Raw genomic sequence first — 13,422 nt, forward strand, 5'->3', positions numbered from 1 at the left:
ATAAAACATTTCCTAGTAGATGGAGGTACCAAACGAAAGGCAGATAGGAAAACCATAAGAAATAAGGAAAGCGATTAAGTAAGTGGTCATAACTCCACCCATAAAAATAGTATATAAAAGTATTTTAGTTGAAAAGTTTAGCAACATTTATTTACTAAAAACCCCAGTACAGTTTTATATATATATATATATACTGTATATTATAGATATGATATATATATATATATATATATATATATATATATATATATATATATATATATATATATATATATATATATATATATATATATATATATATATATATATATATATATATATATATATATATATATATATATATATATGATTTCAACATAGGACTGCACTCACTGGATTTTCAGCATAAAAACTTATTTATTGTGGTAACGTTTCGGAGTCCACAGACTCCTTCCTCAGACCAGAACAAACATGCAAGTGAACACAGTGACTTATATATACATTAAGCCCCACCCATCAAACAAATTGAGTGTGAATTGCGCCAAAACCGTGGTTGTCATGGTGATGGCCCCCTATACCAAACAGTATTACCATAATACTAAAATAATGAAATATTATAAACACACATCCAAACATATTATAACAATGTATGTCCATGTAGTTGAACAATTGTGTCATCAAGCTGCAATAAGCTAAAAGTAATCTAGCACGAGATTCATGTTACAGAGTCATATTAACACAGGAGAAACAAGTGAATCACACTACGGACGCCGGAGTTCTCTGCTCAGCGCCTCTTTTATGTACAGCTTGGATTATTATAGTTACACGATCGCTAACATCCCACATTTGACAACTATTCTGGCCATATCAAGTAATTCGGACTAAGGATACAGAACAGCCAATTTAGTATAAGGTAGGATGTGTAAGACAATTTGATGATTATTATAAAGACTTGACATATATTATGCTCTTATAGTATTAGTGGCATAGATCGTGCAAATCCAATCTTTAATAGTTCTCTAGGTCTGTGTAGCGCTAGTTTAGGCTATATGTGACAATGTGATTATGACATAACCATGACTATGGATATTTTGTTAACTGATACATATGTGCAACCAGTTAGATAAGCTTAATGGATAGTAACAGTGACTTGTTTCTCCTGTGTTAATATGACTCTGTAACATGAATCTCGTGCTAGATTACTTTTAGCTTATTGCAGCTTGATGATGACACAATTGTTCTACTACATGGACATACATTGTTGTAATGATATGTTTGGATGTCTGTTTATAACATTAATGTTAGTATTATGGTAATACTGTTTGGTATAGGGGGCCATATGTTGAAATCCTGTGAATATTACTGACCTGACATCCTGGTTGATGACTAGAGGAGATTGTGAGTTCAGATACACATGGAGGATATATATATATATATATATATATATATATATATATATATATATATATATTTATATATATATATATATATATATATATATATAATATTAAACATTCCTGTTTACACAAGACATAAAAGCTAACAAAATTGTATACAACATACCTAAATTAACGGAACAAAAAAGTGAAATTATTGTTTCATGATATATAAGCTATACTGTACATGTTCAACATTGCAATATTGAGAAGATATATAAACTTAAACTGAAGCTAATACAACAGTAATTGCTGCTGTTTAGCTCACTGCTTGGGACCATTAGTTCTCTGTGGATCCATGTGGAACTTTCTCTATGTGTTTAACCTCATTGTGGGGGTACACACATCACATTACACAGTTAGAAGTGCAGAAAGTTCATGCTATAAACAATTAGAACATGCCATTTTTGCACAATGTCCAAATTTTATTGCAATGTATTGTAAGAAACATGTATTCATGATTAAATTAATGAGTAGTAATGAAATATAATATATGACAGAAAGTATTATTATTGTATACATTTATATTTATGTATATATATATATATATATATATATATATATATATATATATATATATATATATATATATATATATATATATATATATATATATATATATATATATATATATATAAAAGATTTGTGTTGATGAAATAAAAAGGCAGTGTACACCTGTTTGGGCTTTCATCCTGCGTAATGAACCTGCATTGACAAACACTATAACACATCCAGTATAACGCTGCTTTTGTAATGCAAACGAGGATTGATAAGTCTTTACCACTTAAAGTACAGATAATGGGCAATAATGGTCCGTTTGGCTATTGCCTCAAAACCAGTCTAACAGGATCATGGTCCCCAGGACACATACTTACCTACAGATCCCAAGAAAGTGAAGATCTTTGTACATTGTTTTAGGGAAAACAAAATATCAAAAAGCAGGATGTGGATACACTGTACAATAGCAAGTAATCTGCTTTATTGCTAATGCTCAGTCTTGTTAATTATTTTTTTTCCAGTTCTAGTATTGCACAACATGCAATACACAGAAACCCATGTCACTGTGCATACAAAAATTACTATACTTATAAGGAATCCTACAAACAGATTTTAAGAGCAGATGAGAACCAGAAGGTAAACAATGTTGCCCGTATTTTCATATGAAATGTTAGCTTTATGGGATAACCTTATGTATATCACAGGTGTTCCTGAATTCCCTTTGAAATGTATTCCATGAATCAAGCACCCTTTGTGTAAATAAAGAGCCTACACAAATGACTCCTCCTGTCCTATAATACACATAGGGCTCGATTTATCAAGCCCTTCACCTTCCTATGACTGCAGGTTCTCACAAGTTCTCTTAAAGGGACAGTTTACTCAAAAAATTTCTCCCTTTTAATTTGTTCCCAATGATCCATTTTACCTGTTGGAGTGTATTAAATTGTTTACAAGTAGCTCCTTTACCCTTATATTGGCATTTGAAATTGTTAATTTAGCATGTGGTATCCCCACCTATTCTGAAAGTATGTGGCAGCGCGTACCAGCTATAGATAAGCTTTGTTAACACAGCCAGCAGAAGAAATTACACTCCCAGTGTGATAAAGCAGAGATAAGGTAATAAAATGTTGATTTTCCATTGTTCTCTCAAAGTATTGGTGATTGTTTTAAGGACAGATATAAGATAAAGAAGCAGGTATATGTGCACAATGTGATACAGTAATGAGATCTGATTATACCTACAAGCTCAACCTATTTTATTAGGCTGTGGCTTCATAACACAAAATCAGAGCAGAAATATACAGAAATAAACCTTAAAAAGCAAATTTTCATATATTTTTTACTCTGCAGTTGGTAAAAAAAAGCAATTGTAAACACATTAAGGGAAAAACTATTGTACAGTATACTGTCCCTTTAACTGGAGAATTTCAATCTCCCCAGTCTCATCTGACCGGAAAGATTGACAGCTCCTGCCCGCAGGCTGGATTGTACGCAAGCGCAAAATAGCGCTTGTGTGCAATGTTAAATTCTGGCAGCGGATTGCTGCCTGGCAGAGGAGAGCTGGGTCAGACAGGGGTGAATATATACGCCCCTGTCTGCCCTTGTTTGATAAATCGAGCTCATAGGCTCGATTTATCAAACTGACCCATTGGGCAATACTATATTACTATATTCTTAAAGACATGCTTTTTCATAAGAAGTCTTATGGGGTATGAAATAGTATTTCATGACAGATATCCTGGGCAACCCCTACAACCATTAAATAACACATAATATATATTTAACTCCTATATTAAAATTATATTAACAGGATACTCTATGGAGTTCTGCATATAGTATTAAACAGCATGTTTAGTACAGTAGAAATGTTGAATATTGTTCATGATATATACATGTATACACATGCAGACATACACATATATCATCACAATTAAATAGCCTAGTATACAAAGCAACAAGCAGAAGATAAGATAACTAGGGGGGTAGTTATCAAGCCGTCTACTTTTCTGGCTTCGCCAGCCCAATACGTCCGCCTAAGCTCGCCTACCTTCGCCGCCGCGGACCTTGAATACGTTCGCCTAAGTTATCAAATAAAGCTGTAAAAAAGCCGCGGGGCGATGAGCAGCGGACTGTGACAGTTATCACTCATCCAATCTCGCTGCCCTTCGGCTTTTTCCCAGCTTTATTGCTAGCCTGTCACTAAGCACTCACACTAAACTACACTGTTCTACCCCCTATACCGGCGCCCCCGGAGCCCCCCGCAACTAAATAAAGTTACTAACCCCTAAACCGCCGCTCCTAGACCCCGCCGCAAGTCTTATAAATGTATTAACCCCTAAACCGCCGCTCCTAGACCCCGCCGCAAGTCTTATAAATGTATTAACCCCTAAACCGCCACTCCCGGACACCGCTGCCACCTACAGTATACCTAGTAACCCCTATCCTGCCCCCCCCTATACCGTCGCCCTCTATTATAAAATTATTAACCCCTATCCTGCTGATCCCGCACCTCTCCGCAACTAAATAAATAGTTTAACCCCTAAACTGCCGCTCCATGAACCCGCCGCAACCTATAATAAATTTATTAACCCCTATCCTGCCCCCCACTACGCCGCCGCCACTGTAATAAAATTATTAACCCCTAAACCTAAGTCTAACCCTAACCCTAACGCCCCCTAACTTAAATATTAATTAAATACATCTAAATAAATTAACTCTTATTAACTAAATGAATCCTATTTAAAAATAAATACTTACTTATAAAATAAACCCTAATATAGCTACAATATAACTAATAATTATATTCTAGCTATCTTAGGATTTATATTTATTTTACAGGTACCTTTCAATTTATTTTAACCAGGTACAATAGCTATTAAATAGTTATTAACTATTTAATAGCTTACCTAGCTAAAATAAAGAGAAATGTACCTGTGAAATAAATCCTAACCTAAGTTACAATTACACCTAACACTACACTATACTTTAATAAATTATTCCTATTTAAAAATAAATACTTACCTGTAAAATAAACCCTAAGATAGCTATAATGTAATTAATAATTATATTATAGCTATCTTAGGATTTATATTTATTTTACAGGTAACTTTGTATTTATTTTAGCTAGTTAGAATAGTTATTAAATAGTTATTAACTATTTAATAACTACCTAGCTAAAAGAAATACAAAATTACCTGTAAAATAAATCCTAACTTAAGTTACAATTAAACCTAATACTACACTATCATTACATTAACTAAATAAATTAACTACAAATAACTACAATGAAATACAATTACATAAACTAACTAAAGTACAAAAAATAAAAAAAGCTAAGTTACAAAAAATAAAAAAATAAGTTACAAACATGTTAAAAATATTACAACAATTTTAAGGTACTTACACCTAATCTAAGCCCCCTAATAAAATAACAAACCCCCCCAAAATAAAAAAAATCCCTACCCTATTCTAAATTACATAAATTTCAAAGCTCTTTTACCTTACCAGCCCTTAAAAGGGCCATTTGTGGGGGCATGCCCCAAAAAGTTCAGCTCTTTTGCCTGTAAAAGAAAAATACAACCCCCCCCCCCAACATTAAAACCCACCACCCACATACCCCTAATCTAACCCAAACCCCCCTTACAAAAACCTAACACTAATCCCCTGAAGATCATCCTACCTTGAGTCGTCTTCACTCAGCCGAGCCACCGATGGAACTGAAGAGGACATCCGGAGCGGAAGAAGTTAATCCTCCAAGCGGCGCTGAAGAAATCTTCCATCCGATGAAGTCATCATCCAGGCGGCGCTGAAGAAGTCTTCGATCCGGCCGATGTCATCTTCAAAGAGGCGCTGAAGAGGTCTTCTATCCGGGCGAAGTCATCTTCCAAGCCGGGTCTTGAATCTTCCTTCCGCCGACGCGGAACCACCTTCTTCACCGACGGACTACGACGAATGACGGCTCCTTTAAGGGACGTCATCCAAGATGGCGTCCCCTCAATTCCGATTGGCTGATAGGATTCTATCAGCCAATCGGAATTAAGGTAGGAAAATCTGATTGGCTGATGGAATCAGCCAATCAGATTCAAGTTCAATCCGATTGGCTGATCCAATCAGCCAATCAGATTGAGCTCGCATTCTATTGGCTGATCGGAACAGCCAATAGAATGTGAGCTCAATCTGATTGGCTGATTCCATCAGCCAATCAGATTTTTCCTACCTTAATTCCGATTGGCTGATAGAATCCTATCAGCCAATCGGAATTGAGGGGACGCCATCTTGGATGACGTCCCTTAAAGGAGCCGTCATTCGTCGTAGTCCGTCGGTGAAGAAGGTGGTTCCGCGTCGGCGGAAGGAAGATTCAAGACCCGGCTTGGAAGATGACTTCGCCCGGATAGAAGACCTCTTCAGCGCCTCTTTGAAGATGACATCGGCCGGATCGAAGACTTCTTCAGCGCCGCCTGGATGATGACTTCATCGGATGGAAGATTTCTTCAGCGCCGCTTGGAGGATTAACTTCTTCCGCTCCGGATGTCCTCTTCAGTTCCATCGGTGGCTCGGCTGAGTGAAGACAACTCAAGGTAGGATGATCTTCAGGGGATTAGTGTTAGGTTTTTGTAAGGGGGGTTTGGGTTAGATTAGGGGTATGTGGGTGGTGGGTTTTAATGTTGGGGGGGGGTTGTATTTTTCTTTTACAGGCAAAAGAGCTGAACTTTTTGGGGCATGCCCCCACAAATGGCCCTTTTAAGGGCTGGTAAGGTAAAAGAGCTTTGAAATTTATGTAATTTAGAATAGGGTAGGGATTTTTTTTATTTTGGGGGGGTTTGTTATTTTATTAGGGGGCTTAGATTAGGTGTAAGTAGCTTAAAATTGTTGTAATATTTTTAACATGTTTGTAACTTATTTTTTTATTTTTTGTAACTTAGCTTTTTTTATTTTTTGTACTTTAGTTAGTTTATGTAATTGTATTTCATTGTAGTTATTTGTAGGTAGTTTATTTAGTTAATTTAATGATAGTGTAGTATTAGGTTTAATTGTAACTTAAGTTAGGATTTATTTTACAGGTAATTTTGTATTTCTTTTAGCTAGGTAGTTATTAAATAGTTAATAACTATTTAATAACTATTCTAACTAGCGAAAATAAATACAAAGATACCTGTAAACTAAATATAAATCCTAAGATAGCTATAATATAAGTATTAATTACATTGTAGCTATCTTAGGGTTTATTTTACAGGTAAGTATTTATTTTTAAATAGGAATAATTTATTAAAGTATAGTGTAGTGTTAGGTGTAATTGTAACTTAGGTTAGGATTTATTTCACAGGTACATTTCTCTTTATTTTAGCTAGGTAAGCTATTAAATAGTTAATAACTATTTAATAGTTATTGTACATGGTTAAAATAAATTGAAAGGTACCTGTAAAATAAATATAAATCCTAAGATAGCTATAATATAATTATTATTTATATTGTAGCTATATTAGGGTTTATTTTAAAGCTAAGTATTTAGTTTTAAATAGGATTCATTTAGTTAATAAGAGTTAATTTATTTAGATTTATTTAATTAATATTTAAGTTAGGGGGCGTTAGGGTTAGGGTTAGACTTAGGTTTAGGGGTTAATAATTTTATTACAGTGGCGGCGGCGTAGTGGGGGGCAGGATAGGGGTTAATAAATTTATTATAGGTGGCGACGGTGTAGGGGGGGCAGATTAGGGGTTAATACATTTAATATAGGTTGCGGCGGGTTCAGGGAGCGGCGGTTTAGGGGTTAATACATTTATTATAGTTGCGGTGGGCTCCGGGAGCGGCGGTTTAGGGGTTAATATGTATAGAGTAGCTTGCGGTGGGCTCCGGGAGCGGCGGTTTAGGGGGTAATAACTTTATTTAGTTGCGGCGGTGTAGGGGGGGTCAGATTAGCGGTGTTTAGACTCGGGGTACATGTTAGGGTGTTAGGTGTAGACAGCTCCCATAGGAATCAATGGGATGTCTGTCAGCAGCGAACTTGTACTTTCGCTATGGTCAGACTCCCATTGATTCCTATGGGATCCGCCGCCTCCAGGGGTGGCGGATTGAAAACCAGGTACGCTGGGCCGGAAAAGTGCCGAGCGTACCTGCTAGTTTTTTGATAGCTAGCAAAAGTAGTGAGAATGTGCCGCACTTGTGTGCGGAACATCTGGAGTGACGTAAGAATCGATCTGTGTCGGACTAAGTCCGGCGGATCGAAGCTTACGTCACAAAATTCTACTTTTGCCGGTCTCGAGCCTTTGATAACTAAGGCGAATCAGCCTCGCCACAAATACGCTGCGGAATTCCAGCGTATTTGAGGTTGACGGCTTGATAACTACCCCCCTTAGTCATTTGCAGAAATAAACACATGTGCAGGGTAAATAAAGAATAATTAAAACTGGAGAGAATAGAGGTTCCATTCAAACCCTTATATATAGCTAAGACCAGCATTCTGGATACTATGTCTAATAGGAACAGGATCCCCATATCTCTAAGGATATATGTACATGTAATAAGGGATACACTGGACTATGGCCCACTGGGCACAATATTCTCTATATAATAAACATGAAGAGACATCCTGAACCTATATATGTTTAATAATGAACAATGTGCAGAGAACTAGATCCTATGGGCTCCATGTACGAAGCAGCGAAAGCTGCTCCTGAGCCTTTGCGGGGCAGGTTCGCATATGCGAGCCTGCTTCCCGCAATGTAAGAAGCAGCGGTCATTAGACCGCTGCTTCCTACACCCTACGCCACCTCTTAGGTGGCGAGGCAAAATCACAGAGAGCGCGCTCGCTCTCGGTGATTGACAGCCCCTTCAGTCGCGTGATTGTATTCTGTGCTTTACATTTCTTTTTTCTCAAGTATTAATCTGTGAAGCTGTATTCTGTGCTTTACATTTCTTTTTTCTCAAGTATTAATCTGTGAAGCTCATCAGCATCTTCTGTGGTTTTCACTCTAATTAACATGGTAACAGGAACTACAGGGTTCGTTTCATCCACTGGTGGGTTTGGAACGCACACTATTATAACATTGTTTTTTCCTGTCCTGTATTCTGTGCTTTACATTTCTTTTTTCTCAAGTATTAATCTGTGAAGCTCATCAGCATCTTCTGTGGTTTTCACTCTAATTAACATGGTAACAGGAACTACAGGGTTCGTTTCATCCACTGGTGGGTTTGGAACGCACACTATTATAACATTGTTTTTTCCTGTCCTGTATTCTGTGCTTTACATTTCTTTTTTCTCAAGTATTAATCTGTATTAATCTGTGAAGCTCATCAGCATCTTCTGTGGTTTTCACTCTAATTAACATGGTAACAGGAACTGCAGGGTTCTTTTCATCCACTGGTGGGTTTGGAACGCACACTATTATAACATTGTTTTTTCCTATTCTCGAAGTGGCGGGCATTACACACTCTGATGAGTGTGTAATGATACATACGGGCAAGCGGATCAACAGCTTTGCGAGTTGAGAAGCTGTCCGCCCGCCATTTAGTACATGGAGCGTCTCTAGGAGACATGGGATAATAATGTTTTTTTTCTAAGGGTAGCATGTTAATAGAGACTGCTGTCACTATAGGCAATTGATTATATAATCAGTTCTGGGACAGAATACAATATAGCAATACATACAAAACTCTAAAGCGTCGCATTTTATGTCACCTATCAGGGCTAGCATTCCCAATACAGTGAGTACTAGTTGTGGAGCTATATATAAGCTAACATAACATTATAATACACAATGTGGAAAAATAATGTACATAGAAGTAGGTAGAGCACTAATATATATCCGTACCCCACATCATTACTCTGCTCTAAGTATATAAAATCAGAATGTAGGATATATATAGAAGTGCGCTAGAGAAAATGATAATAAACACCTCTTCAAATGACATTATCCCTACAATGTGTCAATGGGGGGTAGTTATCAAGCCGTCTACTTTTCTGGCTTCGCCGGCCCAATACGCCCGCCTAAGCTCGCCTCACATCACCGCAGCGGACCTGAAAAAGTACGCCTAAGTTATCAAATAAAGCTGTCAAAAAGCCGCGGGGCGATGAGCAGCGGACTGTGACAGTTATCACTCATCCGATCTCGCTGCCCTTCGGCTTTTTCCCAGCTTTATTGCTAGCCTGTCACTAAGCACTCACACTAAACTACACTGTTCTATCCCTATACCGGCGCCCCCGGAGCCCCTGCAACTAAATCAAGTTATTAACCCCTAAACCGCCGCTCCTAGACCCTCTCGCAACTCTGATAAATGTATTAACCCCTAAACCGCCGCTCCCGGACACCGCTGCCACCTACAGTATACCTAGTAACCCCTATCCTGCCCCCCCTACACCGTCGCCCTCTATTATAAAATTATTAACCCCTATCCTGCTGATCCCGCACCTCTCCGCAACTAAATAAATAGTTTAACCCCTAAACCGCCGCTCCCTGAACCCGCCGCAACCTATATTAAACCTATTAACCCCTATCCTGCCCCCCCTACACCGTCGCCACCTATAATAAATTTATTAACCCCTAATCTGCCCCCCACTACACCGCCGCCACTGTAATAAAATTATTAACCCCTAAACCTAAGTCTAACCCTAACCCTAACGCCCCCCTAACTTAAATATTAATTAAATAAATCTAAATAAATTAACTCTTATTAACTAAATGAATCCTATTTAAAAGTAAATACTTATCTTTAAAATAAACCCTAATATAGCTACAATATAAATAATAATTATATTCTAGCTATTTTAGGATTTATTTGTATTTACAGGCAACTTTCAATTTATTTTAACCAGGTACAATAGCTATTAAATAGTTATTAACTATTTAATAGCTTACCTAGCTAAAATAAAGAGAAATGTACCTGTTAAATAAATCCTAACCTAAGTTACAATTACACCTAACACTACACTATACTTTAATAAATTATTCCTATTTAAAAATAAATACTTACCTGTAAAATAAACCCTAAGATAGCTACAATATAATTAATAATTATATTATAGCTATCTTAGGATTTATATTTATTTTACAGGTAACTTTGTATTTATTTTAGCTAGTTAGAATAATTATTAAATAGTTATTAACTATTTAATAACTACCTAGCTAAAAGAAATACAAAATTACCTGTAAAATAAATCCTAACTTAAGTTACAATTAAACCTAATACTACACTATCATTAAATTAATTAAATAAACTACCTACAAATAACTACAATTAAATACAATTACATAAACTAACTAAAGTACAAAAAATAAAAAAAGCTAAGTTACAAAAAATAAAAAAATAAGTTACAAACATGTTAAAAATATTACAACAATTTTAAGCTACTTACACCTAATCTAAGCCCCCTAATAAAATAACAAACCCCCCAAAATAAAAAAATGCCCTACCCTATTCTAAATTAAATACATTTCAAAGCTCTTTTACCTTACCAGCCCTTAAAAGGGCCATTTGTGGGGGCATGCCCCAAAGAAAACAGCCCTTTTGCCTGTAAAAGAAAAATACAACCCCCCCCAACATTAAAACCCACCACCCACATACCCCTAATCTAACCCAAACCCCCCTTACAAAAACCTAACACTAATCCCCTGAAGATCATCCTACCTTTAGTTGTCTTCACTCAGCCGAGCCACCGATGGAACTGAAGAGGACATCCGGAGCGGAAGAAGTTAATCCTCCAAGCGGCGCTGAAGAAATCTTCCATCCGATGAAGTCATCATCCAGGCGGCGCTGAAGAAGTCTTCGATCCGGCCGATGTCATCTTCAAAGAGGCGCTGAAGAGGTCTTCTATCCGGGCGAAGTCATCTTCCAAGCCGGGTCTTGAATCTTCCTTCTGCCGACGCGGAACCACCTTCTTCACCGACGGACTACGACGAATGACGGCTCCTTTAAGGAACGTCATCCAAGATGGCGTCCCCTCAATTCCGATTGGCTGATAGGATTCTATCAGCCAATCGGAATTAAGGTAGGAAAAATCTGATTGGCTGATGGAATCAGCCAATCAGATTGAGCTCGCATTCTATTGGCTTTTCCGATCAGCCAATAGAATGCAAGCTCAATCTGATTGGCTGATTGGATCAGCCAATCGGATTGAACTTGAATCTGATTGGCTGATTCCATCAGCCAATCAGAATTTTCCTACCTTAATTCCGATTGGCTGATAGAATCCTATCAGCCAATCGGAATTGAGGGGACGCCATCTTGGATGACGTCCCTTAAAGGAGCCGTCATTCGTTGTAGTCCGTCGGTGAAGAAGGTGGTTCCGCGTCGGCAGAAGGAAGACCGAAGATCCATTACACATCAGAAGTGTGGTAAAGTTAAAGTTATCTTACATACAAGAAGTATTACTCACTATGACGCTTTATATGTGAACTATATGAACGTTCCATCTAAGTGTTACTTATACAATCCATAAGTTGGAACATCTTGCGCAGCTTTCATCCTGACATTTAATTTGGGTTTGTCAAACATCTATGTGTATCGTTTTGATCTAAGCTTTCTTTATACGAACATTGTCATTTGTTACTGTATACACCAAGTTGAATATAGATTGCTAACATACCGCAATTGTGCAATAAGCCACTTTTTATTTTTGCATGACATATGAGTATATTATCGATAATTCTTTCAAATATTGTATTTTTTAGGCATTTATATTATTTTAATATGTTGTAGGGAGACGTCCCTTTTTTATATAAGCATCTGTTTTTATTAAATAATCTGTTTTTTATTATAGAATGGTGTTTGATACTTATAGACTCTGGCGCCCTCTTTATCTATAAGCCTAACAAGCTTAACATTCGCTACATTTAATTCCAAAGTCATACAACGTACTGCACTTAAATCAAATTTTTATCCTGGTCTGTGCTCACATTTTTAGATTTAATATACACAAGGAGCATGTATAGAAAAAACAAAAATATATATAAGTGTGTCTCTTATGTTCGTACAGTATATAAACTGACAGGCAAGCAACTGAATATAGGTACTGCGTGTCGGCTATGTTCACAGGAATGTACCTATTCCTGAGCTCAGCAGCAGGGGAAATAGATCTTCTCCGCTAACCGATACCGGTTCTCAACAATCTGGTAAATCCTAGGCCATATGGAAAAGAGATCACAGCTTAGTCTAGCCTCCCTCTCAGGACCCTAAGCTGCATTTGCCTATGTGGAGCCGGTCCGGTCCGAAAACCGATCTCTCTGAGGAGAGTCTGCAGAGTGGGTCCAACTTGAGTCGCTGTAGTCACTCCCCGCCTTCGTAAGCCTGTGGATCTTTTAGTGGGTATATCTAGTGTCCCGAGCTCCCAGAGTGTGTCCAGTAAGCTCACGGTACTGTGCTCTGTGACATCCTGTATCTCAAGTCCCCCGCAGGAATTCACCTCCTGTGGACTATTAGGCCCCATATGCTGCACAGAAGGGCCGGCCACTTCCTCCCATGCCAGGGCTATAGGAATGTGAAGGCATTCTTCTTGGGGGTCAAGCAGTGCACACA

This window comes from Bombina bombina, chromosome 1, assembly GCF_027579735.1.
Source record: "Bombina bombina isolate aBomBom1 chromosome 1, aBomBom1.pri, whole genome shotgun sequence".
NCBI lineage: Eukaryota > Metazoa > Chordata > Amphibia > Anura > Bombinatoridae > Bombina > Bombina bombina.